The sequence below is a fragment of the Apis florea genome, unplaced genomic scaffold, assembly GCF_048593485.1.
Source record: "Apis florea isolate Af1SG1 unplaced genomic scaffold, ASM4859348v1 contig_3158_pilon, whole genome shotgun sequence".
NCBI classification, from domain to species: Eukaryota; Metazoa; Arthropoda; class Insecta; order Hymenoptera; family Apidae; genus Apis; species Apis florea.
The window spans coordinates 3,931,653-3,938,172 of NW_028256713.1; the positions used below are offsets into that span (position 1 = coordinate 3,931,653).

At 35.9% G+C, this 6,520-nt stretch overlaps 1 long non-coding RNA gene across 1 annotated transcript; it reads right to left on the minus strand.

Annotated features, from left to right (window-relative positions):
- Window positions 1-2,377: 2,377 nt before the first annotated feature.
- Window positions 2,378-4,521, minus strand: LOC105736901 (uncharacterized). Its single transcript, XR_004225899.2, has 2 exons — window positions 4,156-4,521; window positions 2,378-2,889 (listed from the first exon to the last, which is right to left on the minus strand). It is a non-coding gene; the product is annotated as an uncharacterized LOC105736901 (long non-coding RNA).
- Between the last annotated feature and the right edge of the window lie 1,999 nt (window positions 4,522-6,520).

Consider the following 6,520-nt stretch of genomic DNA (forward strand, 5'->3'; position numbering starts at 1 on the left):
CAGATTGATGCCGCCCACCGTGATCGTTCGCGCGGCTAGCGAGGAGGCGAAGAGCCGTCAGAGGCCCCAGTTGATGAGATCCAAGGCTTTGTTAGAGGTACCCGCCACGATAGGGATTGGGAAGAGGTCGTTAAGCGAGGAGGTGCCCCGCATGCGTGCCCGTGAACGGCCACGTGCCCCTAATAGAGCTCGCAGCGAGGAGGCGTCCAAGTACGGGGATCCGTGGTTTGCTAACGACGGCTTGGGAGCCGACAGGAGTACCGAGTTGCGGGAATACGTGACGACGGTTTGAAAAGTGGGGGACGGTAGAAACGGTAGAACGGTACTCGAAATCGAAGCGATGGTATTTTATAATTAATTTCGCCCCCTTCCTCCCTCTCGCACTCCTTTCCATCTCCCTCCCCTCTCCCTCCCCTTCGTTGGGACGAATTTCGGTGCTCGATGGGAGGGAGGGAGGGAGGAAGGGAGGGAGGGATGAAGGGAGGGTAGGGCATGATTCGCTCACGATTAGCTCGCTTAGGTGTTTTGTACCGGTGTTAGAACGTGTACGTACGTTTGAAAGTTTGCGTGCAACTGCGATGACAAGATTATTTTCCGTGCTGTTCAAACTTCAATTTCAATTTGCCGCTTATGCTTCACTTATCGTCGACGCGTGATGGAGTAGCGCACTGCGAATCGTACGAGAGATTCACGAGATTCACGAGAGCGAACCGAGACGAAGAAAGAGGGAACGTTGCGATGGAGAGAGAAAAAGGGAGAGAGAGAGAGAGAGAAGTTAACGACGATTATCCACGCTGGCGCAATTCTACATCGTTGGCCTACGAAAACGAAGACTATTACTACTACTACTACTACTACTATTACTACTACTACTACTACTACTACTACTACTATTACTAACAGAAAGTTTCGAACACGTACCGAAAGGTAAGAGGAAATTACGAGGTAGTAATCGAAGAGTCAACGATTTTTTTCTGTGAAACGAAAAAGGGGGGAAAAAAAAAAGAAAGTTAAACCGAGGATACACGCAAAAAATCGAGGCAAGGGATTAAAAGGATATTTGACGGAAACTTCGCGTAGTATAAAATAATGTGCGCATCACGGCATTGGAAGGACTCAAAACGAAGAATATCGAGAAAAATCATGGCAACCCTCGTGTGTGAGCGAACCTTCTTCAAATAAACGAGGATACTTTCGGCTCGGCGATACTGAAATCTTTTTCAGCCACGTTGACGGGTCGAACCGTATTCGATATTCGATTAAATCCGATTTAACGATAATAACACGAGCTTAGATCTTTAAGTATAGTTGATATTAATACCGAATAAAAAAAAAAAAAAAGAGAAGGAAAGAAAAGTTGCAAGAACTGTGCGGTTTGCGTGTCACTGATCAAAGATCACTAGTCAGATCGTCGAAAAGTCGAAACAAGTCGAATGGAAAGGAAGACGGAACGTAACGAACGATACGATTCAAGTGCATTGTGAGAGTTGTTAGGTGTAGAATCGGTCTCGTTCCAAGGATGAGACGAGAGTATTTAAAAAAAAGTTCGTTCGGTGAGTCGTCGGGGCTCGACGAGAAGGACACCTTTGTTACACCGTTCCTTTCTGTTTTCCGCGAACAAGAAGAATGAATCGCGTGAACGTATCGTCGCGTTGTAGTGAAAAATATAGCAGATCCCTTTAGGGTCTGGAAGATGATTCGTTCGCCAAATGCATAATACGCATAATTAAGTTCATACATGAAATAAAAAAAAAAAATAATAATAATAATAATAAAAGGGGGCCGCTATCTGAGGTAAAACGACATTTAGCGATCCCCGTGTGCCGGCGCGTGCAATATTAATTAGGGTTATATTTATGGTTCATTGAATAGCCATTTAAGAATGGGGTACTAAGATTTAAGAAATGGAGGAGAGAAGAAGAAAAAAAAAAAAAAGAAGCAACTAATCCACGTTATCGACGGCTGCACGTACTTATTATACGACTTATGGGGTATGTTTTTTCAGTAGCGAAAACATTTTTCCATTGACTGGTATTTAAACCGTGGAATCGACGAACTCGCGGCTCGTCGAGGATTTTCGAGTACTGTATACATATTGTAAAACGCATATATGCTCTCTGTACACACGTTCGTCGGTCTCTTGCCGCTTTCCTGGCCGCGATACTCGATCGTTTTAGATTTTTGATATTATTGCAAAGGAGATTCAGAGACGTTTCTCTGGTGAACGGAGGAAGCCTCGATTGAAAGTGCATTTTGTATTTCGATTTCAATACACATCCGATTCATCCATCGGTCTATATGTTATATACCGACTAAAAACAGTGCTTCGAAACGTGTCACGTGAACATTTACACGGGAAAAACATCGACACAGAGAATCATAGAACACGAGCATTTTTATTCACGAGGCACTTAGCACGCGTGTTACTTTGCGATGTTCGATATACTCAAAGTAATGTGCACGTTAACTGCCGAGAACATTTTCCATGCATATTTACAACAGAGATACTACTTACATGGATACACGCATACACATACACACAGATTTTGTACATATTTTTAATAATGTATGATAGCTATAATTCTAAATTATACGAGGCAAACTATGTATCTAACAGCACAGTTGTGTAATGCGCGTGATCGTAATTATATCGTGTATGCCAAAAGAAGGGGAAAACAGAAAGAAGAAGATAGAAAGATAAAGGACAAAAGTGAAGCGTTTTGTTAAAAAAAAAGAAGAATTTTTTGTAGTAACTCGGGACTTCCTCCCAAACGACTTCGGATCCGAATTTTTTCGTTTGCCCGTTCATTTCCCTCGCGGTTTCTCGATGTCGTCTCGTGTTGAGAACCTCTTGCAAGCACCATAGAGGCGGTTCTACGTCGCTGATGTCTGGAATAAAAGAAAAGAAAAAAAATCTAAAAAAAATCTAAAAAAAATCTAAAAAAAAAAAAAAAAAAAATACAAAGTCTTGCGGGAGTTATATTATTCTAATAATTGGCCGTACGAATAAAAACCAATGCTTCCGATTCGATATTCGAGAACGAAAATGATAACTTCAAAACTTACTCGTTCCTCGAGATCGAGATCGATTCTGTTGTTTACTCGTGCGGCTCTTAACGCTGTCGGTGCAAAAAGAAACAAAGAAAAAAAATTAAAAAAAAAAAGAAAAAAAATAGATACAAAAAGGAAATTCACAGAGATAAAAATTATTTTCTAAAGAATAAAAAAAAAGTATAAAGTAAGAAAGAAGGAGAGAAAGGAATGGAGAGAAAGGAATCGAGAGAAAGTGAAAGAAAGAGAGTATGATAGATTAAAAAAAATAATAAATAAAGAAAAAAGAGATTTAATGAAAAAAAAAAGAAATGTCAACGACGAGCTTGCGTAAGAATCGCGCGAGAAACAAAAAGACGAAGCGAATAAAAAGCGAGAGAAAAAGAAAAGAGCGAAAAAGAGAAAACCAAAAAAAAAAATTAAAAAACTAGAAAAAGATAATTCCCTTTTTTCTTTTTTTTTTTTTTTTTTGCGTGTTTACGCGCGATTTCGTACTCGCGAATTTTTTTCTATAAAATGCGGGTTCTGAAACAAGATCGTATATACAAAATAAAACGAGAAACAAATTTAAGAAAAAAAAAATCGAAAAACTACAACAGATATCATACATCATATTTACATAAAAAAAAAGAGAAATTAAACAATGTCTAATGTACTGCGCGCCTGATTTTACCGTTGCATAGCGTACGAGAAATTCTCACTTAGGTATTTGTAAGTTTAAGGGGGTGGGGGGGCAGTCAACAGATAATTATACGCCATTAGTTGCATTTGATCGATAATATATTTAATTAGTTGGCAATTTATCCGTGGCTAGCAATCTATCTTTCTTTCGTCGACTCGACGAAGGATTACGTTTGATCTCGAGAAACTGTGACGCACCCACATGCATTTCTTCGTTCAGAGGTTAGGATTATTCTAGTGTAAATCATTAGCTAATAGAAGCGCTTTTAAAATGATTCAATTTATATTATTCCTTCGAAGGCTCCACCGATTTTTAATAATTCGACGAACACATACACATATATATACAAACTTACACATTCATACATATATACGCATTCATATACACACACGATCATTATAGTTACATATAGTAATACTTACTTATGTATATCCGGCATGTACCTATATGAACTGTCCCCTAAAATACTTTCATTATTTTAAATGTACGAGCTTTCTCTCTCTCTATTTCTCTTATTTCGACTATTAATTATTTTTTCTTAGCTGCGTATACTATTTAAGAATACCGATTGTTGTAGCCAATAACTGATAGTTGATAAATTATTATTAATACTTTAACGAGACAAAGGCTGTTGCATTTATTGTTTATGATCGCTCTAGCTGCACACACTGATATAAGATAATACTCTTTGTATAGGAAACATAGATCCTTTTTCGATTGAAAATTCTCGAGATCAATACGCAAATCTGATTCGTCGATGCGTTTAGAGAACGAATCGTATTAAAAATGCGTGGCGTCGAGAAGGATGCTGTACGATGCGTTTCTGATCGCTGCATCGTGTTCGAAAATTGTTCCTTTTTTGCGTTTAAAATGTCATGTGATAATCATCGTTTTGCGATGATTATATTTTCTCGCGAGATGGTAAAAAGACGACGAAACACGATCAGTTCGCCGAATAGTGAAATAAATTCGAAAAGAAGAATAGAATAAAAAATAAATAAAAGGAAAGGGACAAGAAAAGAGAAAGAGGAAGGAGCCACGCTAGTTATATTAAACGTACTATAATAATGCGCTGCATAGCAATTCGTTTCTTCTCGAAGTACACACGTATACATAATATACATAAATATAGGTTCTTTCCTTCGTAGTGCATACAATAATTAATTCTGGCGTATTCATTGCGTACTGTATAAATGTATACATAGCGTATTAATTGCGTAATTACCATCCCGAATGGCGGCGATTTTAACGGTTCCATTGTGCAAAGGAAGGAACCGCTTAAACGCGCTTTACAAAGTGATTCATAACATGTTATTTCTATTTAAGAAGAAAAGACTCGGACACGTTAAAATGCTACAGTGTAAAACAAAGAAGATGAAAAAAAAAAGAAGAATAATATTGTATCTGTGCTGCCATTAGCGTTAAAAAAAATGAAAGGAAAAAAAACAAATTTAAGAGAACAGACAAAGCCAAAATATATAATTAATGAAAAACACGCGGGTAATACATATACATAAACAATACATAATACACTCGGACACATACATACATTCATATGTTCCACATAGTGGGTCATGTTTGGAGATGAAACAGAAAAAAAAATTATATATATATATATATATAAATAAACATATATTGTATACATACATGCATACATACAGTACACAAATATGCGCGTGTTAACGCATACACACGTACATTACATACCCGACGATGTAATTAATAAGTACTTTAATCCTGACAAAAATAAATGATTAATTTCGCGGTATGAGAATGATTTTAGGAGCCTTCGTGTTGAATAATTAGCAATCTCATTCCATATATCGTATAATCGAGAGATCGAGTGACCGTGATCAGTACGTATATAGCGATAAAATCATTAAATGACAAAAAAAAAATGCGAAATGATAATGAACCTATTAAAAAAACGGTTCGTAGTGTGTACTGTATTCGAATGTGATCGATTTGTTACTTATGTTACTTATGTCCCTGATTATTGTTACGTTGTGCTTATTATTATTGCTGATGTATTAATATTATCATATTTATTATAACTCCGAGAAGTATTATCATTATTGTGAGTATTATTAGCTTTATTATCACGATCATTATTATTGAATATTATTTATTATTATTATTACCACTATTATTATTATTATATTACGCGAGCACGATCAACCGCTCATTTTTTTCTAGTCGAATTTCTCTAGTCCTAATTAGAGTACTGTCGATACTCAGTCTCCCCCGTCCCCAATATTTGATTTTTTGTCAAATAATCCCAAAATGATGCCACGCGTTGCAGGACGCGACATAGATCTTGCGTAATAGAGTGATGCATTACCTGTGCAACAAATGCAGTATACAACCCGTAAATATGAGGTCAATGTTGATTTGTTTAAATAAATGTAAGTTTGAAAACTCACAACAGATTGTTTTTCAATCAATTTCCCTATTATTGACTTAAAAGATAATTAAAATAACCTAAAATTATTTTTTCATCATTTTTTTTAATTCAATTATATTGTCTAATATTTTTTTATAGATCATATCGAAGTATTATTATCTTCATAATACTGATGTGAAATGAAAATAATATTTCGCACTTAAAATTTATGTTTTTAAAAATACTAAGAAATTTTCGCATCATATCATTTTCTATTATATTTTTTTAATACAAAATCAAACAAAATTCAGCAAAAATTTTTAAATTTGAAGAATTTAAAAAAATTTGGAAAAATTTCATGTATCACTTTCTATCTAATTATTTTTTTCATTATTTTTATTAAT